The sequence below is a fragment of the Neocloeon triangulifer genome, unplaced genomic scaffold (assembly GCF_031216515.1).
Source record: "Neocloeon triangulifer isolate White Clay Creek 2 clone unplaced genomic scaffold, ASM3121651v1 ptg000012l, whole genome shotgun sequence".
Lineage (NCBI taxonomy): Eukaryota > Metazoa > Arthropoda > Insecta > Ephemeroptera > Baetidae > Neocloeon > Neocloeon triangulifer.
This window is the reverse complement of record NW_026775554.1, coordinates 1,211,793-1,235,097: the sequence shown is the minus strand read 5'-3', so window position 1 is coordinate 1,235,097 and position 23,305 is coordinate 1,211,793. Positions and strand designations below refer to the sequence as shown.

The 23,305-nt window shown below is 31.0% G+C and overlaps 1 protein-coding gene across 1 annotated transcript in view; it reads right to left on the bottom strand.

Annotated features, from left to right (window-relative positions):
- LOC132196516 (uncharacterized) overlaps positions 1-23,305 on the bottom strand; it is a 105,330-nt gene that overhangs the window by 30,581 nt on the left and 51,444 nt on the right. The window lies entirely within an intron of this gene.

The window sequence follows — 23,305 nt, the reverse complement described above, 5'->3', positions numbered from 1 at the left end:
GCGGCGGGCGCGCGTAAAATGTGTAAAAAATTCGAGCAGGCACAAAAACGAAGCCTGGCCAGATAATGGCCCAATTTACATTACAACAAACGGTCTGCAGCGAAATAAAAGTGGCTTCCCTTTCCCGGCTGCTTTATGCGCCAACTTTTGCAAAAACAATGGGCGCGCGCTCATCTCCATTATTATTGTTTGCGGACGAGAGCCACCTTAAAAAGCGCGTGGCTAAATTCATGCATCACGGCTTCGGTGCAAAAGAGATTAAACCGCACGAAAGAAGTTGGACCAAGCGAATTTGCATCTCAATGGCGACGAGAATGCGAGAGAGAGAGAGAAAGCAACTTTGGCCCCTGCGACTGAAAATCGCATTCATTAAACTGGATTTTGAAACTCGCTGAGCACAAGAAGTGCTTTTGGAATTATGAGACACAATGAGGCTTTCTTCAAATCGCGATGGATCAAAACCGCAAATTGGCAAAATTATATTATCAGAGGATTATGAGAAAGTGATTCTTTTGTTACATTGATTTTCTAAAAATAAAATTTTAAGTCTGCCAGAGCTCAGAATTTTTCATATTATAAAAATTTTTCCAGATCCTTATTAATTCTAATTTTATTTATTTTTGGATTGCTTGATCGTTTTATTGAAAAGTCTTTGAAATATTTGTAGAATTTTTCCAATTAGCTGGTTCATTTTTTTCCTCATTAAAAAGGCGCCTTTTTGTTGGATTAAAAATTCAATTTTTTCCTCGTTCCAAGATTCCTTAATTTTCTTATTCAAACGTTGAAAGAATTTTAATGTGGATTCAAAAACTGAGCGAGAAAACCAATTCTAAAAAAACAAATTAAAATGTCCGAATTTCCAACTTTCATTGTATTCTTTTAATATTAGGATTCCTGTTTTCAAAATATTAAGTTTTAGCTTTGAATAAGCAAAATTACATGAATTTCATTTTTGGTTATAAATAAAATTACTCCTTGAAAGTTAAAAAGGGCCTTGTAAGAGATTTCGGCAACATTTCTGCCTCTTCTGCAAAAATTTCCACGATATTTTCCCCGCCGGCAGTTCCTCCTCGTATCTTTGAGCGCTCAAGATTATGTAGCAGAAAAGCTTGCGGCTCATCAAGAATGCAAATTATGCCTCGATGTGCATATCAGATGCAGTAAATAGGAGACGGGGTGTGATTGCGAGACTCTCTATCGACATATTTATGCCTGCACGAACAAAGAGAGAAGCTTCATGTATTTGCGTTACTTGTCAGCTTCGGGGATATAAATGGCGGCGAAATGCACCTGCACAGTCACACACAACGAGCTCTATTTATTCATGGGACACACGCGCGGATGCAATTTTTCTCTCTCGCTCTTTTATTGCTTCGTTTATTGCGCGACTGCTGCAGGACTCTTCGTGTCACGGGAGGACAATTTCATAAATGGGATCGGATGCTTTATTAGATGCATTGTGTGCGAAATATGCATGTGAGCAATATCCATGCAAAGCTGCAAAAAGCTCCACTTAAACAGGAATTTATATTCTTCTGCAAATCGTATTTTATTTTGTTTCCAGTTTTGGATTTTGCAGGGATCACACTTGGTCCTGTATTTAATTTAATCTGAAGGCAAATAAATTGAGTAATTCTGTATTAGTTTTATAAAATTTTTGTAATTTAAACTATTTATCTATAAATAAGAGCAAAGCAAAAAAACTCTGCTTGCAACAAGTAAGATTAAGTGTCGAGGCAGCTGCAGCATAAAATGCTTAAGCTATTTTTCTAGATTTTAAAGTGCTTTGAGCTATAATTTGGTCGTTTTTTCCGTTTTCTCAATTTTTGTAATTTAAACTATTTAACTATAAATAAGAGCAAAGCAAAAAAACTCTGCTTGCAACAAGTAAGATTAAGTGTCGAGGCAGCTGCAGCATAAAATGCTCAAGCTATTTTTCTAGATTTTAAAGTGCTTTGAGCTATAATTTGGTCGCTTTTTCCGTTTTCTCAATTTTTGTAATTTAAACTATTTATCTATAAATAAGAGCAAAGCAAAAAAACTCTGCTTGCAACAAGTAAGATTAAGTGTCGAGGCAGCTGCAGCATAAAATGCTTAAGCTATTTTTCTAGATTTTAAAGTGCTTTGAGCTATAATTTGGTCGTTTTTTCCGTTTTCTCAATTTTTGTAATTTAAACTATTTATCTATAAATAAGAGCAAAGCAAAAAAACTCTGCTTGCAACAAGTAAGATTAAGTGTCGAGGCAGCTGCAGCATAAAATGCTCAAGCTATTTTTCTAGATTTTAAAGTGCTTTGAGCTATAATTTGGTCGTTTTTTCCGTTTTCTCAATTTTTGTAATTTAAACTATTTATCTATACATAAGAGCAAAGCAAAAAAACTCTGCTTGCAACAAGTAAGATTAAGTGTCGAGGCAGCTGCAGCATAAAATGCTTAAGCTATTTTTCTAGATTTTAAAGTGCTTTGAGCTATAATTTGGTCGTTTTTTCCGTTTTCTCAATTTTTGTAATTTAAACTATTTATCTATAAATAAGAGCAAAGGAAAAAAACTCTGCTTGCAACAAGTAAAATTAAGTGTCGAGGAAGCTGCAGCATAAAATGCTCAAGCTATTTTTCTAGATTTTAAAGTGCTTTGAGCTATAATTTGGTCGTTTTTTCCGTTTTCTCAATTTTTGTAATTTAACCTATTTATCTATAAATAAGAGCAAAGGAAAAAAACTCTGCTTGCAACAAGTAAAATTAAGTGTCGAGGAAGCTGCAGCATAAAATGCTTAAGCTATTTTTCTAGATTTTAAAGTGCTTTGAGCTATATTTTGGTTGTTTTTTCCGTTTTCTCAATTTTTGTAATTTAAACTATTTATCTATAAATAAGAGCAAAGGTAAAAAACTCTGCTTGCAACAAGTAAAATTAAGTGTCGAGGAAGCTGCAGCATAAAATGCTTAAGCTATTTTTCTAGATTTCAAAGTGCTTTGAGCTATAATTTGGTCGTTTTTTCCGTTTTCTCAATTTTTGTAATTTAAACTATTTATCTATAAATAAGAGCAAAGCAAAAAAACCATGCTTGCAACAAGAAAGATTAAGTGTCGAGGCAGCTGCAGCATAAAATGCTCAAGCTATTTTTCTAGATTTCAAAGTGCTTTGAGCTATAATTTGGTCGTTTTTTCCGTTTTCTCAATTTTTGTAATTTAAACTATTTATCTATAAATAAGAGCAAAGGAAAAAAACTCTGCTTGCAACAAGTAAAATTAAGTGTCGAGGAAGCTGCAGCATAAAATGCTTAAGCTATTTTTCTAGATTTTTAAGTGCTTTGAGCTATAATTTGGTCGTTTTTTCCGTTTTCTCAATTTTTGGTAATTTAAACTATTTATCTATAAATAAGAGCAAAGCAAAAAAACTCTGCTTGCAACAAGTAAGATTAAGTGTCGAGGCAGCTGCAGCATAAAATGCTCAAGCTATTTTTCTAGATTTTAAAGTGCTTTGAGCTATAATTTGGTCGTTTTTTCCGTTTTCTCAATTTTTGTAATTTAAACTATTTATCTATAAATAAGAGCAAAGGAAAAAAACTCTGCTTGCAACAAGTAAGATTAAGTGTCGAGGCAGCTGCAGCATAAAATGCTCAAGCTATTTTTCTAGATTTTAAAGTGCTTTGAGCTATAATTTGGTCGTTTTTTCCGTTTTCTCAATTTTTGTAATTTAACCTATTTATCTATAAATAAGAGCAAAGGAAAAAAACTCTGCTTGCAACAAGTAAAATTAAGTGTCGAGGAAGCTGCAGCATAAAATGCTTAAGCTATTTTTCTAGATTTTAAAGTGCTTTGAGCTATATTTTGGTTGTTTTTTCCGTTTTCTCAATTTTTGTAATTTAAACTATTTATCTATAAATAAAAGCAAAGGTAAAAAACTCTGCTTGCAACAAGTAAAATTAAGTGTCGAGGAAGCTGCAGCATAAAATGCTTAAGCTATTTTTCTAGATTTCAAAGTGCTTTGAGCTATAATTTGGTCGTTTTTTCCGTTTTCTCAATTTTTGTAATTTAAACTATTTATCTATAAATAAGAGCAAAGCAAAAAAACCATGCTTGCAACAAGAAAGATTAAGTGTCGAGGCAGCTGCAGCATAAAATGCTCAAGCTATTTTTCTAGATTTTAAAGTGCTTTGAGCTATAATTTGGTCGTTTTTTCCGTTTTCTCAATTTTTGTAATTTAACCTATTTATCTATAAATAAGAGCAAAGGAAAAAAACTCTGCTTGCAACAAGTAAAATTAAGTGTCGAGGAAGCTGCAGCATAAAATGCTTAAGCTATTTTACTAGATTTTAAAGTGCTTTGAGCTATAATTTGGTCGTTTTTTCCGATTTCTCAATTTTTGTAATTTAAACTATTTATCTATAAATAAGAGCAAAGCAAAAAAACTCTGCTTGCAACAAATAAGATTAAGTGTCGAGGCAGCTGCAGCATAAAATGCTCAAGCTATTTTTCTAGATTTTAAAGTGCTTTGAGCTATAATTTGGTCGTTTTTTCCGATTTCTCAATTTTTGTAATTTAAACTATTTATCTATAAATAAGAGCAAAGCAAAAAAACTCTGCTTGCAACAAGTAAGATTAAGTGTCGAGGCAGCTGCAGCATAAAATGCTCAAGCTATTTTTCTAGATTTTAAAGTGCTTTGAGCTATAATTTGGTCGTTTTTTCCGTTTTCTCAATTTTTGTAATTTAAACTATTTATCTATAAATAAGAGCAAAGCAAAAAAACTCTGCTTGCAACAAGTAAGATTAAGTGTCGAGGCAGCTGCAGCATAAAATGCTCAAGCTATTTTTCTAGATTTTAAAGTGCTTTGAGCTATAATTTGGTCGTTTTTTCCGTTTTCTCAATTTTTGTAATTTAAACTATTTATCTATAAATAAGAGCAAAGCAAAAAAACTCTGCTTGCAACAAGTAAGATTAAGTGTCGAGGCAGCTGCAGCATAAAATGCTTAAGCTATTTTTCTAGATTTTAAAGTGCTTTGAGATATATTTTGGTTGTTTTTTCCGTTTTCTCAATTTTTGTAATTTAAACTATTTATCTATAAAAAAGAGCAAAGGAAAAAAACTCTGCTTGCAACAAGTAAAATTAAGTGTCGAGGAAGCTGCAGCATAAAATGCTTAAGCTATTTTTCTAGATTTCAAAGTGCTTTGAGCTATAATTTGGTCGTTTTTTCCGTTTTCTCAATTTTTGTAATTTAAACGATTTATCTATAAATAAGAGCAAAGCAAAAAAACCATGCTTGCAACAAGAAAGATTAAGTGTCGAGGCAGCTGCAGCATAAAATGCTCAAGCTATTTTTCTAGATTTTAAAGTGCTTTGAGCTATAATTTGGTCGTTTTTTCCGTTTTCTCAATTTTTGTAATTTAAACTATTTATCTATAAATAAGAGCAAAGCAAAAAAACTCTGCTTGCAACAAGTAAGATTAAGTGTCGAGGCAGCTGCAGCATAAAATGCTCAAGCTATTTTTCTAGATTTTAAAGTGCTTTGAGCTATAATTTGGTCGTTTTTTCCGTTTTCTCAATTTTTGTAATTTAAACTATTTATCTATAAATAAGAGCAAAGCAAAAAAACTCTGCTTGCAACAAGTAAGATTAAGTGTCGAGGCAGCTGCAGCATAAAATGCTCAAGCTATTTTTCTAGATTTTAAAGTGCTTTGAGCTATAATTTGGTCGTTTTTTCCGTTTTCTCAATTTTTGTAATTTAAACTATTTATCTATAAATAAGAGCAAAGCAAAAAAACTCTGCTTGCAACAAGTAAGTCTAAGTGTCGAGGCAGCTGCAGCATAAAATGCTTAAGCTATTTTTCTAGATTTTAAAGTGCTTTGAGATATATTTTGGTTGTTTTTTCCGTTTTCTCAATTTTTGTAATTTAAACTATTTATCTATAAATAAGAGCAAAGGAAAAAAACTCTGCTTGCAACAAGTAAAATTAAGTGTCGAGGAAGCTGCAGCATAAAATGCTTAAGCTATTTTTCTAGATTTCAAAGTGCTTTGAGCTATAATTTGGTCGTTTTTTCCGTTTTCTCAATTTTTGTAATTTAAACGATTTATCTATAAATAAGAGCAAAGCAAAAAAACCATGCTTGCAACAAGAAAGATTAAGTGTCGAGGCAGCTGCAGCATAAAATGCTCAAGCTATTTTTCTAGATTTTAAAGTGCTTTGAGCTATAATTTGGTCGTTTTTTCCGTTTTCTCAATTTTTGTAATTTAACCTATTTATCTATAAATAAGAGCAAAGCAAAAAAACTCTGCTTGCAACAAGTAAGATTAAGTGTCGAGGCAGCTGCAGCATAGAATGCTTAAGCTATTTTACTAGATTTTAAAGTGCTTTGAGCTATAATTTGGTCGTTTTTTCCGATTTCTCAATTTTTGTAATTTAAACTATTTATCTATAAATAAGAGCAAAGCAAAAAAACTCTGCTTGCAACAAGTAAGATTAAGTGTCGAGGCAGCTGCAGCATAAAATGCTCAAGCTATTTTTCTAGATTTTAAAGTGCTTTGAGCTATAATTTGGTCGTTTTTTCCGTTTTCTCAATTTTTGTAATTTAAACTATTTATCTATAAATAAGAGCAAAGCAAAAAAACTCTGCTTGCAACAAGTAAGATTAAGTGTCGAGGCAGCTGCAGCATAAAATGCTCAAGCTATTTTTCTAGATTTTAAAGTGCTTTGAGCTATAATTTGGTCGTTTTTTCCGTTTTCTCAATTTTTGTAATTTAAACTATTTATCTATAAATAAGAGCAAAGCAAAAAAACTCTGCTTGCAACAAGTAAGATTAAGTGTCGAGGCAGCTGCAGCATAAAATGCTTAAGCTATTTTTCTAGATTTTAAAGTGCTTTGAGATATATTTTGGTTGTTTTTTCCGTTTTCTCAATTTTTGTAATTTAAACTATTTATCTATAAATAAGAGCAAAGGAAAAAAACTCTGCTTGCAACAAGTAAAATTAAGTGTCGAGGAAGCTGCAGCATAAAATGCTTAAGCTATTTTTCTAGATTTCAAAGTGCTTTGAGCTATAATTTGGTCGTTTTTTCCGTTTTCTCAATTTTTGTAATTTAAACGATTTATCTATAAATAAGAGCAAAGCAAAAAAACCATGCTTGCAACAAGAAAGATTAAGTGTCGAGGCAGCTGCAGCATAAAATGCTCAAGCTATTTTTCTAGATTTTAAAGTGCTTTGAGCTATAATTTGGTCGTTTTTTCCGTTTTCTCAATTTTTGTAATTTAACCTATTTATCTATAAATAAGAGCAAAGCAAAAAAACTCTGCTTGCAACAAGTAAGATTAAGTGTCGAGGCAGCTGCAGCATAGAATGCTTAAGCTATTTTACTAGATTTTAAAGTGCTTTGAGCTATAATTTGGTCGTTTTTTCCGATTTCTCAATTTTTGTAATTTAAACTATTTATCTATAAATAAGAGCAAAGCAAAAAAACTCTGCTTGCAACAAGTAAGATTAAGTGTCGAGGCAGCTGCAGCATAAAATGCTCAAGCTATTTTTCTAGATTTTAAAGTGCTTTGAGCTATAATTTGGTCGTTTTTTCCGATTTCTCAATTTTTGTAATTTAAACTATTTATCTATAAATAAGAGCAAAGCAAAAAAACTCTGCTTGCAACAAGTAAGATTAAGTGTCGAGGCAGCTGCAGCATAAAATGCTCAAGCTATTTTTCTAGATTTTAAAGTGCTTTGAGCTATAATTTGGTCGTTTTTTCCGTTTTCTCAATTTTTGTAATTTAAACTATTTATCTATAAATAAGAGCAAAGCAAAAAAACTCTGCTTGCAACAAGTAAGATTAAGTGTCGAGGCAGCTGCAGCATAAAATGCTCAAGCTATTTTTCTAGATTTTAAAGTGCTTTGAGCTATAATTTGGTCGTTTTTTCCGTTTTCTCAATTTTTGTAATTTAAACTATTTATCTATATTTAAGAGCAAAGCAAAAAAACTCTGCTTGCAACAAGTAAGATTAAGTGTCGAGGCAGCTGCAGCATAAAATGCTTAAGCTATTTTTCTAGATTTTAAAGTGCTTTGAGCTATAATTTGGTCGCTTTTTCCGTTTTCTCAATTTTTGTAATTTAAACTATTTATCTATAAATAAGAGCAAAGCAAAAAAACTCTGCTTGCAACAAGTAAGATTAAGTGTCGAGGCAGCTGCAGCATAAAATGCTCAAGCTATTTTTCTAGATTTTAAAGTGCTTTGAGCTATAATTTGGTCGTTTTTTCCGTTTTCTCAATTTTTGTAATTTAAACTATTTATCTATAAATAAGAGCAAAGCAAAAAAACTCAGCTCGCAACAAGTAAGATTAAGTGTTGAGGCGGCTGCAGCATAAAATGCTTGAGCTATTTTTCTAGATTTTAAGGTGCTTTGAGCTATAATTTGGTCGTTTTTTCCGTTTTCTCAATTTTTGTAATTTAAACTATTTATCTATAAATAAGAGCAAAGCAAAAAAACTCTGCTTGCAACAAGTAAGATTAAGTGTCGAGGCAGCTGCAGCATAAAATGCTCAAGCTATTTTTCTAGATTTTAAAGTGCTTTGAGCTATAATTTGGTCGTTTTTTCCGTTTTCTCAATTTTTGTAATTTAAACTATTTTTCTATAAATAAGAGCAAAGCAAAAAAACTCAGCTTGCAACAAGTAAGATTAAGTGTCGAGGCAGCTGCAGCATAAAATGCTTAAGCTATTTTTCTAGATTTTAAAGTGCTTTGAGCTATAATTTGGTCGCTTTTTCCGTTTTCTCAATTTTTGTAATTTAAACTATTTATCTATAAATAAGAGCAAAGCAAAAAAACCATGCTTGCAACAAGAAAGATTAAGTGTCGAGGCAGCTGCAGCATAAAATGCTCAAGCTATTTTTCTAGATTTTAAAGTGCTTTGAGCTATAATTTGGTCGTTTTTTCCGTTTTCTCAATTTTTGTAATTTAAACTATTTAACTATAAATAAGAGCAAAGCAAAAAAACTCTGCTTGCAACAAGTAAGATTAAGTGTCGAGGCAGCTGCAGCATAAAATGCTCAAGCTATTTTTCTAGATTTTAAAGTGCTTTGAGCTATAATTTGGTCGCTTTTTCCGTTTTCTCAATTTTTGTAATTTAAACTATTTATCTATAAATAAGAGCAAAGCAAAAAAACTCTGCTTGCAACAAGTAAGATTAAGTGTCGAGGCAGCTGCAGCATAAAATGCTTAAGCTATTTTTCTAGATTTTAAAGTGCTTTGAGCTATAATTTGGTCGCTTTTTCCGTTTTCTCAATTTTTGTAATTTAAACTATTTATCTATAAATAAGAGCAAAGCAAAAAAACTCTGCTTGCAACAAGTAAGATTAAGTGTCGAGGCAGCTGCAGCATAAAATGCTCAAGCTATTTTTCTAGATTTTAAAGTGCTTTGAGCTATAATTTGGTCGTTTTTTCCGTTTTCTCAATTTTTGTAATTTAAACTATTTATCTATAAATAAGAGCAAAGCAAAAAAACTCAGCTCGCAACAAGTAAGATTAAGTGTTGAGGCGGCTGCAGCATAAAATGCTTGAGCTATTTTTCTAGATTTTAAGGTGCTTTGAGCTATAATTTGGTCGTTTTTTCCGTTTTCTCAATTTTTGTAATTTAAACTATTTATCTATAAATAAGAGCAAAGCAAAAAAACTCTGCTTGCAACAAGTAAGATTAAGTGTCGAGGCAGCTGCAGCATAAAATGCTCAAGCTATTTTTCTAGATTTTAAAGTGCTTTGAGCTATAATTTGGTCGTTTTTTCCGTTTTCTCAATTTTTGTAATTTAAACTATTTTTCTATAAATAAGAGCAAAGCAAAAAAACTCAGCTTGCAACAAGTAAGATTAAGTGTCGAGGCAGCTGCAGCATAAAATGCTTAAGCTATTTTTCTAGATTTTAAAGTGCTTTGAGCTATAATTTGGTCGCTTTTTCCGTTTTCTCAATTTTTGTAATTTAAACTATTTATCTATAAATAAGAGCAAAGCAAAAAAACCATGCTTGCAACAAGAAAGATTAAGTGTCGAGGCAGCTGCAGCATAAAATGCTCAAGCTATTTTTCTAGATTTTAAAGTGCTTTGAGCTATAATTTGGTCGTTTTTTCCGTTTTCTCAATTTTTGTAATTTAAACTATTTAACAATAAATAAGAGCAAAGCAAAAAAACTCTGCTTGCAACAAGTAAGATTAAGTGTCGAGGCAGCTGCAGCATAAAATGCTCAAGCTATTTTTCTAGATTTTAAAGTGCTTTGAGCTATAATTTGGTCGCTTTTTCCGTTTTCTCAATTTTTGTAATTTAAACTATTTATCTATAAATAAGAGCAAAGCAAAAAAACTCTGCTTGCAACAAGTAAGATTAAGTGTCGAGGCAGCTGCAGCATAAAATGCTTAAGCTATTTTTCTAGATTTTAAAGTGCTTTGAGCTATAATTTGGTCGTTTTTTCCGTTTTCTCAATTTTTGTAATTTAAACTATTTATCTATAAATAAGAGCAAAGCAAAAAAACTCTGCTTGCAACAAGTAAGATTAAGTGTCGAGGCAGCTGCAGCATAAAATGCTCAAGCTATTTTTCTAGATTTTAAAGTGCTTTGAGCTATAATTTGGTCGTTTTTTCCGTTTTCTCAATTTTTGTAATTTAAACTATTTATCTATACATAAGAGCAAAGCAAAAAAACTCTGCTTGCAACAAGTAAGATTAAGTGTCGAGGCAGCTGCAGCATAAAATGCTTAAGCTATTTTTCTAGATTTTAAAGTGCTTTGAGCTATAATTTGGTCGTTTTTTCCGTTTTCTCAATTTTTGTAATTTAAACTATTTATCTATAAATAAGAGCAAAGGAAAAAAACTCTGCTTGCAACAAGTAAAATTAAGTGTCGAGGAAGCTGCAGCATAAAATGCTCAAGCTATTTTTCTAGATTTTAAAGTGCTTTGAGCTATAATTTGGTCGTTTTTTCCGTTTTCTCAATTTTTGTAATTTAACCTATTTATCTATAAATAAGAGCAAAGGAAAAAAACTCTGCTTGCAACAAGTAAAATTAAGTGTCGAGGAAGCTGCAGCATAAAATGCTTAAGCTATTTTTCTAGATTTTAAAGTGCTTTGAGCTATATTTTGGTTGTTTTTTCCGTTTTCTCAATTTTTGTAATTTAAACTATTTATCTATAAATAAGAGCAAAGGTAAAAAACTCTGCTTGCAACAAGTAAAATTAAGTGTCGAGGAAGCTGCAGCATAAAATGCTTAAGCTATTTTTCTAGATTTCAAAGTGCTTTGAGCTATAATTTGGTCGTTTTTTCCGTTTTCTCAATTTTTGTAATTTAAACTATTTATCTATAAATAAGAGCAAAGCAAAAAAACCATGCTTGCAACAAGAAAGATTAAGTGTCGAGGCAGCTGCAGCATAAAATGCTCAAGCTATTTTTCTAGATTTCAAAGTGCTTTGAGCTATAATTTGGTCGTTTTTTCCGTTTTCTCAATTTTTGTAATTTAAACTATTTATCTATAAATAAGAGCAAAGGAAAAAAACTCTGCTTGCAACAAGTAAAATTAAGTGTCGAGGAAGCTGCAGCATAAAATGCTTAAGCTATTTTTCTAGATTTTTAAGTGCTTTGAGCTATAATTTGGTCGTTTTTTCCGTTTTCTCAATTTTTGGTAATTTAAACTATTTATCTATAAATAAGAGCAAAGCAAAAAAACTCTGCTTGCAACAAGTAAGATTAAGTGTCGAGGCAGCTGCAGCATAAAATGCTCAAGCTATTTTTCTAGATTTTAAAGTGCTTTGAGCTATAATTTGGTCGTTTTTTCCGTTTTCTCAATTTTTGTAATTTAAACTATTTATCTATAAATAAGAGCAAAGGAAAAAAACTCTGCTTGCAACAAGTAAAATTAAGTGTCGAGGAAGCTGCAGCATAAAATGCTTAAGCTATTTTTCTAGATTTCAAAGTGCTTTGAGCTATAATTTGGTCGTTTTTTCCGTTTTCTCAATTTTTGTAATTTAAACTATTTATCTATAAATAAGAGCAAAGGAAAAAAACTCTGCTTGCAACAAGTAAAATTAAGTGTCGAGGAAGCTGCAGCATAAAATGCTTAAGCTATTTTTCTAGATTTCAAAGTGCTTTGAGCTATAATTTGGTCGTTTTTTCCGTTTTCTCAATTTTTGTAATTTAAACTATTTATCTATAAATAAGAGCAAAGCAAAAAAACCATGCTTGCAACAAGAAAGATTAAGTGTCGAGGCAGCTGCAGCATAAAATGCTCAAGCTATTTTTCTAGATTTTAAAGTGCTTTGAGCTATAATTTGGTCGTTTTTTCCGTTTTCTCAATTTTTGTAATTTAACCTATTTATCTATAAATAAGAGCAAAGGAAAAAAACTCTGCTTGCAACAAGTAAAATTAAGTGTCGAGGAAGCTGCAGCATAAAATGCTTAAGCTATTTTTCTAGATTTTAAAGTGCTTTGAGCTATATTTTGGTTGTTTTTTCCGTTTTCTCAATTTTTGTAATTTAAACTATTTATCTATAAATAAAAGCAAAGGTAAAAAACTCTGCTTGCAACAAGTAAAATTAAGTGTCGAGGAAGCTGCAGCATAAAATGCTTAAGCTATTTTTCTAGATTTCAAAGTGCTTTGAGCTATAATTTGGTCGTTTTTTCCGTTTTCTCAATTTTTGTAATTTAAACTATTTATCTATAAATAAGAGCAAAGCAAAAAAACCATGCTTGCAACAAGAAAGATTAAGTGTCGAGGCAGCTGCAGCATAAAATGCTCAAGCTATTTTTCTAGATTTTAAAGTGCTTTGAGCTATAATTTGGTCGTTTTTTCCGTTTTCTCAATTTTTGTAATTTAACCTATTTATCTATAAATAAGAGCAAAGGAAAAAAACTCTGCTTGCAACAAGTAAAATTAAGTGTCGAGGAAGCTGCAGCATAAAATGCTTAAGCTATTTTACTAGATTTTAAAGTGCTTTGAGCTATAATTTGGTCGTTTTTTCCGATTTCTCAATTTTTGTAATTTAAACTATTTATCTATAAATAAGAGCAAAGCAAAAAAACTCTGCTTGCAACAAATAAGATTAAGTGTCGAGGCAGCTGCAGCATAAAATGCTCAAGCTATTTTTCTAGATTTTAAAGTGCTTTGAGCTATAATTTGGTCGTTTTTTCCGATTTCTCAATTTTTGTAATTTAAACTATTTATCTATAAATAAGAGCAAAGCAAAAAAACTCTGCTTGCAACAAGTAAGATTAAGTGTCGAGGCAGCTGCAGCATAAAATGCTCAAGCTATTTTTCTAGATTTTAAAGTGCTTTGAGCTATAATTTGGTCGTTTTTTCCGTTTTCTCAATTTTTGTAATTTAAACTATTTATCTATAAATAAGAGCAAAGCAAAAAAACTCTGCTTGCAACAAGTAAGATTAAGTGTCGAGGCAGCTGCAGCATAAAATGCTCAAGCTATTTTTCTAGATTTTAAAGTGCTTTGAGCTATAATTTGGTCGTTTTTTCCGTTTTCTCAATTTTTGTAATTTAAACTATTTATCTATAAATAAGAGCAAAGCAAAAAAACTCTGCTTGCAACAAGTAAGATTAAGTGTCGAGGCAGCTGCAGCATAAAATGCTTAAGCTATTTTTCTAGATTTTAAAGTGCTTTGAGATATATTTTGGTTGTTTTTTCCGTTTTCTCAATTTTTGTAATTTAAACTATTTATCTATAAAAAAGAGCAAAGGAAAAAAACTCTGCTTGCAACAAGTAAAATTAAGTGTCGAGGAAGCTGCAGCATAAAATGCTTAAGCTATTTTTCTAGATTTCAAAGTGCTTTGAGCTATAATTTGGTCGTTTTTTCCGTTTTCTCAATTTTTGTAATTTAAACGATTTATCTATAAATAAGAGCAAAGCAAAAAAACCATGCTTGCAACAAGAAAGATTAAGTGTCGAGGCAGCTGCAGCATAAAATGCTCAAGCTATTTTTCTAGATTTTAAAGTGCTTTGAGCTATAATTTGGTCGTTTTTTCCGTTTTCTCAATTTTTGTAATTTAAACTATTTATCTATAAATAAGAGCAAAGCAAAAAAACTCTGCTTGCAACAAGTAAGATTAAGTGTCGAGGCAGCTGCAGCATAAAATGCTCAAGCTATTTTTCTAGATTTTAAAGTGCTTTGAGCTATAATTTGGTCGTTTTTTCCGTTTTCTCAATTTTTGTAATTTAAACTATTTATCTATAAATAAGAGCAAAGCAAAAAAACTCTGCTTGCAACAAGTAAGATTAAGTGTCGAGGCAGCTGCAGCATAAAATGCTCAAGCTATTTTTCTAGATTTTAAAGTGCTTTGAGCTATAATTTGGTCGTTTTTTCCGTTTTCTCAATTTTTGTAATTTAAACTATTTATCTATAAATAAGAGCAAAGCAAAAAAACTCTGCTTGCAACAAGTAAGTCTAAGTGTCGAGGCAGCTGCAGCATAAAATGCTTAAGCTATTTTTCTAGATTTTAAAGTGCTTTGAGATATATTTTGGTTGTTTTTTCCGTTTTCTCAATTTTTGTAATTTAAACTATTTATCTATAAATAAGAGCAAAGGAAAAAAACTCTGCTTGCAACAAGTAAAATTAAGTGTCGAGGAAGCTGCAGCATAAAATGCTTAAGCTATTTTTCTAGATTTCAAAGTGCTTTGAGCTATAATTTGGTCGTTTTTTCCGTTTTCTCAATTTTTGTAATTTAAACGATTTATCTATAAATAAGAGCAAAGCAAAAAAACCATGCTTGCAACAAGAAAGATTAAGTGTCGAGGCAGCTGCAGCATAAAATGCTCAAGCTATTTTTCTAGATTTTAAAGTGCTTTGAGCTATAATTTGGTCGTTTTTTCCGTTTTCTCAATTTTTGTAATTTAACCTATTTATCTATAAATAAGAGCAAAGCAAAAAAACTCTGCTTGCAACAAGTAAGATTAAGTGTCGAGGCAGCTGCAGCATAGAATGCTTAAGCTATTTTACTAGATTTTAAAGTGCTTTGAGCTATAATTTGGTCGTTTTTTCCGATTTCTCAATTTTTGTAATTTAAACTATTTATCTATAAATAAGAGCAAAGCAAAAAAACTCTGCTTGCAACAAGTAAGATTAAGTGTCGAGGCAGCTGCAGCATAAAATGCTCAAGCTATTTTTCTAGATTTTAAAGTGCTTTGAGCTATAATTTGGTCGTTTTTTCCGTTTTCTCAATTTTTGTAATTTAAACTATTTATCTATAAATAAGAGCAAAGCAAAAAAACTCTGCTTGCAACAAGTAAGATTAAGTGTCGAGGCAGCTGCAGCATAAAATGCTCAAGCTATTTTTCTAGATTTTAAAGTGCTTTGAGCTATAATTTGGTCGTTTTTTCCGTTTTCTCAATTTTTGTAATTTAAACTATTTATCTATAAATAAGAGCAAAGCAAAAAAACTCTGCTTGCAACAAGTAAGATTAAGTGTCGAGGCAGCTGCAGCATAAAATGCTTAAGCTATTTTTCTAGATTTTAAAGTGCTTTGAGATATATTTTGGTTGTTTTTTCCGTTTTCTCAATTTTTGTAATTTAAACTATTTATCTATAAATAAGAGCAAAGGAAAAAAACTCTGCTTGCAACAAGTAAAATTAAGTGTCGAGGAAGCTGCAGCATAAAATGCTTAAGCTATTTTTCTAGATTTCAAAGTGCTTTGAGCTATAATTTGGTCGTTTTTTCCGTTTTCTCAATTTTTGTAATTTAAACGATTTATCTATAAATAAGAGCAAAGCAAAAAAACCATGCTTGCAACAAGAAAGATTAAGTGTCGAGGCAGCTGCAGCATAAAATGCTCAAGCTATTTTTCTAGATTTTAAAGTGCTTTGAGCTATAATTTGGTCGTTTTTTCCGTTTTCTCAATTTTTGTAATTTAACCTATTTATCTATAAATAAGAGCAAAGCAAAAAAACTCTGCTTGCAACAAGTAAGATTAAGTGTCGAGGCAGCTGCAGCATAGAATGCTTAAGCTATTTTACTAGATTTTAAAGTGCTTTGAGCTATAATTTGGTCGTTTTTTCCGATTTCTCAATTTTTGTAATTTAAACTATTTATCTATAAATAAGAGCAAAGCAAAAAAACTCTGCTTGCAACAAGTAAGATTAAGTGTCGAGGCAGCTGCAGCATAAAATGCTCAAGCTATTTTTCTAGATTTTAAAGTGCTTTGAGCTATAATTTGGTCGTTTTTTCCGATTTCTCAATTTTTGTAATTTAAACTATTTATCTATAAATAAGAGCAAAGCAAAAAAACTCTGCTTGCAACAAGTAAGATTAAGTGTCGAGGCAGCTGCAGCATAAAATGCTCAAGCTATTTTTCTAGATTTTAAAGTGCTTTGAGCTATAATTTGGTCGTTTTTTCCGTTTTCTCAATTTTTGTAATTTAAACTATTTATCTATAAATAAGAGCAAAGCAAAAAAACTCTGCTTGCAACAAGTAAGATTAAGTGTCGAGGCAGCTGCAGCATAAAATGCTCAAGCTATTTTTCTAGATTTTAAAGTGCTTTGAGCTATAATTTGGTCGTTTTTTCCGTTTTCTCAATTTTTGTAATTTAAACTATTTATCTATATTTAAGAGCAAAGCAAAAAAACTCTGCTTGCAACAAGTAAGATTAAGTGTCGAGGCAGCTGCAGCATAAAATGCTTAAGCTATTTTTCTAGATTTTAAAGTGCTTTGAGCTATAATTTGGTCGCTTTTTCCGTTTTCTCAATTTTTGTAATTTAAACTATTTATCTATAAATAAGAGCAAAGCAAAAAAACTCTGCTTGCAACAAGTAAGATTAAGTGTCGAGGCAGCTGCAGCATAAAATGCTCAAGCTATTTTTCTAGATTTTAAAGTGCTTTGAGCTATAATTTGGTCGTTTTTTCCGTTTTCTCAATTTTTGTAATTTAAACTATTTATCTATAAATAAGAGCAAAGCAAAAAAACTCAGCTCGCAACAAGTAAGATTAAGTGTTGAGGCGGCTGCAGCATAAAATGCTTGAGCTATTTTTCTAGATTTTAAGGTGCTTTGAGCTATAATTTGGTCGTTTTTTCCGTTTTCTCAATTTTTGTAATTTAAACTATTTATCTATAAATAAGAGCAAAGCAAAAAAACTCTGCTTGCAACAAGTAAGATTAAGTGTCGAGGCAGCTGCAGCATAAAATGCTCAAGCTATTTTTCTAGATTTTAAAGTGCTTTGAGCTATAATTTGGTCGTTTTTTCCGTTTTCTCAATTTTTGTAATTTAAACTATTTTTCTATAAATAAGAGCAAAGCAAAAAAACTCAGCTTGCAACAAGTAAGATTAAGTGTCGAGGCAGCTGCAGCATAAAATGCTTAAGCTATTTTTCTAGATTTTAAAGTGCTTTGAGCTATAATTTGGTCGCTTTTTCCGTTTTCTCAATTTTTGTAATTTAAACTATTTATCTATAAATAAGAGCAAAGCAAAAAAACCATGCTTGCAACAAGAAAGATTAAGTGTCGAGGCAGCTGCAGCATAAAATGCTCAAGCTATTTTTCTAGATTTTAAAGTGCTTTGAGCTATAATTTGGTCGTTTTTTCCGTTTTCTCAATTTTTGTAATTTAAACTATTTATCTATAAATAAGAGCAAAGCAAAAAAACTCTGCTTGCAACAAGTAAGATTAAGTGTCGAGGCAGCTGCAGCATAAAATGCTCAAGCTATTTTTCTAGATTTTAAAGTGCTTTGAGCTATAATTTGGTCGTTTTTTCCGATTTCTCAATTTTTGTAATTTAAACTATTTATCTATAAATAAGAGCAAAGCAAAAAAACTCTGCTTGCAACAAGTAAGATTAAGTGTCGAGGCAGCTGCAGCATAAAATGCTCAAGCTATTTTTCTAGATTTTAAAGTGCTTTGAGCTATAATTTGGTCGTTTTTTCCGTTTTCTCAATTTTTGTAATTTAAACTATTTATCTATATTTAAGAGCAAAGCAAAAAAACTCTGCTTGCAACAAGTAAGATTAAGTGTCGAGGCAGCTGCAGCATAAAATGCTCAAGCTATTTTTCTAGATTTTAAAGTGCTTTGAGCTATAATTTGGTCGTTTTTTCCGTTTTCTCAATTTTTGTAATTTAAACTATTTATCTATAAATAAGAGCAAAGCAAAAAAACTCTGCTTGCAACAAGTAAGATTAAGTGTCGAGGCAGCTGCAGCATAAAATGCTTAAGCTATTTTTCTAGATTTTAAAGTGCTTTGAGCTATAATTTGGTCGTTTTTTCCGTTTTCTCAATTTTTGTAATTTAAACTATTTATCTATAAATAAGAGCAAAGCAAAAAAACTCTGCTTGCAACAAGTAAGATTAAGTGTCGAGGCAGCTGCAGCATAAAATGCTCAAGCTATTTTTCTAGATTTTAAAGTGCTTTGAGCTATAATTTGGTCGTTTTTTCCGTTTTCTCAATTTTTATAATTTAAACTATTTATCTATAAATAAGCGCAAAGCAAAAAAACTCTGCTTGCAACAAGTAAGATTAAGTGTCGAGGAAGCTGCAGCATAAAATGCTTAAGCTATTTTTCTAGATTTTAAAGTGCTTTGAGCTATAATTTGGTCGTTTTTTCCGTTTTCTCAATTTTTGTAATTTAAACTATTTATCTATAAATAAGAGCAAAGCAAAAAACTCTGCTTGCAACAAGTAAGATTAAGTGTCGAGGCAGCTGCAGCATAAAATGCTCAAGCTATTTTTCTAGATTTTAAAGTGCTTTGAGCTATAATTTGGTCGTTTTTTCCGTTTTCTCAATTTTTGTAATTTAAACTATTTATCTATAAATAAGAGCAAAGCAAAAAACTCTGCTTGCAACAAGTAAGATTAAGTGTCGAGGCAGCTGCAGCATAAAATGCTCAAGCTATTTTTCTAGATTTTAAAGTGCTTTGAGCTATAATTTGGTCGTTTTTTCCGTTTTCTCAATTTTTGTAATTTAAACTATTTATCTATATTTAAGAGCAAAGCAAAAAAACTCTGCTTGCAACAAGTAAGATTAAGTGTCGAGGCAGCTGCAGCATAAAATGCTTAAGCTATTTTTCTAGATTTTAAAGTGCTTTGAGCTATAATTTGGTCGTTTTTTCCGTTTTCTCAATTTTTGTAATTTAAACTATTTATCTATAAATAAGAGCAAAGCAAAAAAACTCTGCTTGCAACAAGTAAGATTAAGTGTCGAGGCAGCTGCAGCATAAAATGCTCAAGCTATTTTTCTAGATTTTAAAGTGCTTTGAGCTATAATTTGGTCGTTTTTTCCGTTTTCTCAATTTTTGTAATTTAAACTATTTATCTATAAATAAGAGCAAAGCAAAAAAACTCTGCTTGCAACAAGTAAGATTAAGTGTCGAGGCAGCTGCAGCATAAAATGCTCAAGCTATTTTTCTAGATTTTAAAGTGCTTTGAGCTATAATTTGGTCGTTTTTTCCGATTTCTCAATTTTTGTAATTTAAACTATTTATCTATAAATAAGAGCAAAGCAAAAAAACTCTGCTTGCAACAAGTAAGATTAAGTGTCGAGGCAGCTGCAGCATAAAATGCTCAAGCTATTTTTCTAGATTTTAAAGTGCTTTGAGCTATAATTTGGTCGTTTTTTCCGTTTTCTCAATTTTTGTAATTTAAACTATTTATCTATAAATAAGAGCAAAGCAAAAAAACTCTGCTTGCAACAAGTAAGATTAAGTGTCGAGGCAGCTGCAGCATAAAATGCTCAAGCTATTTTTCTAGATTTTAAAGTGCTTTGAGCTATAATTTGGTCGTTTTTTCCGTTTTCTCAATTTTTGTAATTTAAACTATTTATCTATAAATAAGAGCAAAGCAAAAAAACTCTGCTTGCAACAAGTAAGATTAAGTGTCGAGGCAGCTGCAGCATAAAATGCTCAAGCTATTTTTCTAGATTTTAAAGTGCTTTGAGCTATAATTTGGTCGTTTTTTCCGATTTCTCAATTTTTGTAATTTAAACTATTTATCTATAAATAAGAGCAAAGCAAAAAAACTCTGCTTGCAACAAGTAAGATTAAGTGTCGAGGCAGCTGCAGCATAAAATGCTCAAGCTATTTTTCTAGATTTTAAAGTGCTTTGAGCTATAATTTGGTCGTTTTTTCCGATTTCTCAATTTTTGTAATTTAAACTATTTATCTATAAATAAGAGCAAAGCAAAAAAACTCTGCTTGCAACAAGTAAGATTAAGTGTCGAGGCAGCTGCAGCATAAAATGCTCAAGCTATTTTTCTAGATTTTAAAGTGCTTTGAGCTATAATTTGGTCGTTTTTTCCGTTTTCTCAATTTTTGTAATTTAAACTATTTATCTATAAATAAGAGCAAAGCAAAAAAACTCTGCTTGCAACAAGTAAGATTAAGTGTCGAGGCAGCTGCAGCATAAAATGCTCAAGCTATTTTTCTAGATTTTAAAGTGCTTTGAGCTATAATTTGGTCGCTTTTTCCGTTTTCTCAATTTTTGTAATTTAAACTATTTATCTATAAATAAGAGCAAAGCAAAAAAACTCTGCTTGCAACAAGTAAGATTAAGTGTCGAGGCAGCTGCAGCATAAAATGCTTAAGCTAATTTTCTAGATTATAAAGTGCTTTGAGCTATAATTTGGTCGTTTTTTCCGATTTCTCAATTTTTGTAATTTAAACTATTTATCTATAAATAAGAGCAAAGCAAAAAAACTCTGCTTGCAACAAGTAAGATTAAGTGTCGAGGAAGCTGCAGCATAAAATGCTTAAGCTATTTTTCTAGATTTTAAAGTGCTTTGAGCTATAATTTGGTCGTTTTTTCCGATTTCTCAATTTTTGTAATTTAAACTATTTATCTATAAATAAGAGCAAAGCAAAAAAACTCTGCTTGCAACAAGTAAGATTAAGTGTCGAGGCAGCTGCAGCATAAAATGCTCAAGCTATTTTTCTAGATTTTAAAGTGCTTTGAGCTATAATTTGGTCGTTTTTTCCGTTTTCTCAATTTTTGTAATTTAAACTATTTATCTATAAATAAGAGCAAAGCAAAAAAACTCTGCTTGCAACAAGTAAGATTAAGTGTCGAGGCAGCTGCAGCATAAAATGCTTAAGCTATTTTTCTAGATTTTAAAGTGCTTTGAGCTATTTTTTGGTCGTTTTTTCCGTTTTCTCAATTTTTGTAATTTAAACTATTTATCTATAAATAAGAGCAAAGCAAAAAAACTCTGCTTGCAACAAGTAAGATTAAGTGTCGAGGCAGCTGCAGCATAAAATGCTCAAGCTATTTTTCTAGATTTTAAAGTGCTTTGAGCTATAATTTGGTCGTTTTTTCCGTTTTCTCAATTTTTGTAATTTAAACTATTTATCTATAAATAAGAGCAAAGCAAAAAACTCTGCTTGCAACAAGTAAGATTAAGTGTCGAGGCAGCTGCAGCATAAAATGCTCAAGCTATTTTTCTAGATTTTAAAGTGCTTTGAGCTATAATTTGGTCGTTTTTTCCGTTTTCTCAATTTTTGTAATTTAAACTATTTATCTATAAATAAGAGCAAAGCAAAAAACTCTGCTTGCAACAAGTAAGATTAAGTGTCGAGGCAGCTGCAGCATAAAATGCTTAAGCTAATTTTCTAGATTATAAAGTGCTTTGAGCTATAATTTGGTCGTTTTTTCCGATTTCTCAATTTTTGTAATTTAAACTATTTATCTATAAATAAGAGCAAAGCAAAAAAACTCTGCTTGCAACAAGTAAGATTAAGTGTCGAGGCAGCTGCAGCATAAAATGCTCAAGCTATTTTTCTAGATTTTAAAGTGCTTTGAGCTATAATTTGGTCGTTTTTTCCGTTTTCTCAATTTTTGTAATTTAAACTATTTATCTATATTTAAGAGCAAAGCAAAAAAACTCTGCTTGCAACAAGTAAGATTAAGTGTCGAGGCAGCTGCAGCATAAAATGCTTAAGCTATTTTTCTAGATTTTAAAGTGCTTTGAGCTATAATTTGGTCGTTTTTTCCGTTTTCTCAATTTTTGTAATTTAAACTATTTATCTATAAATAAGAGCAAAGCAAAAAAACTCTGCTTGCAACAAGTAAGATTAAGTGTCGAGGCAGCTGCAGCATAAAATGCTCAAGCTATTTTTCTAGATTTTAAAGTGCTTTGAGCTATAATTTGGTCGCTTTTTCCGTTTTCTCAATTTTTGTAATTTAAACTATTTATCTATAAATAAGAGCAAAGCAAAAAAACTCTGCTTGCAACAAGTAAGATTAAGTGTCGAGGCAGCTGCAGCATAAAATGCTTGAGCTATTTTTCTAGATTTTAAAGTGCTTTGAGCTATAATTTGGTCGTTTTTTCCGTTTTCTCAATTTTTGTAATTTAAACTATTTATCTATAAATAAGAGCAAAGCAAAAAAACTCTGCTTGCAACAAGTAAGATTAAGTGTCGAGGCAGCATCAGCATAAAATGCTTAAGCTATTTTTCTAGATTTTAAAGTGCTTTGAGCTATAATTTGGTCGTTTTTTCCGTTTTCTCAATTTTTGTAATTTAAACTATTTATCTATAAATAAGAGCAAAGCAAAAAAACTCTGCTTGCAACAAGTAAGATTAAGTGTCGAGGCAGCTGCAGCATAAAATGCTCAAGCTATTTTTCTAGATTTTAAAGTGCTTTGAGCTATAATTTGGTCGTTTTTTCCGTTTTCTCAATTTTTGTAATTTAAACTATTTTTCTATAAATAAGAGCAAAGCAAAAAAACTCAGCTTGCAACAAGTAAAATTATGTGTTGAGGTGGATGCAGCATAAAATGCTCAAGCTATTTTTCTAGATTTTAAAGTGCTTTGAGCTATAATTTGGTCGTTTTTTCCGTTTTCTCAATTTTTGTAATTTAAACTATTTTTCTATAAATAAGAGCAAAGCAAAAAAACTCTGCTTGCAACAAGTAAGATTAAGTGTTGAGGTGGATGCAGCATAAAATGCTTATATGCTCAAATTATGAAAGTTAATTTTCATTTATTTTTTGAATAATTAACTTAATTTTTTTAATTTTTTTTTTACACAGATACAGTAATTCAGAATTCAATAAAACTCCTTTTAAAAAAGGGAAATGATAAAAATTTATATAATGGTAAAATTAGCCAGAGAAGGCTTTCAAGATTATTAACCTCCGTCTCTATATCCCTAGGCGAGGAAAAGATGGGCCTTGAGACTCTTACTCTAATGAACATTAATAGAGCCGGGATTTGCTATGCGAAATAACATAATTCCCTTATTTTCCGAAACATTCATCATCCCCAGGGGGAAAGCGCGCAGCTCCGGCGGCACTCTCATAATTTATTCAAAAAAAGGCCGGCAGCTGCGAAGAAAAAAGCAGAGAAAGAAAGGAAGGAAGAAAAGTCGCGATTA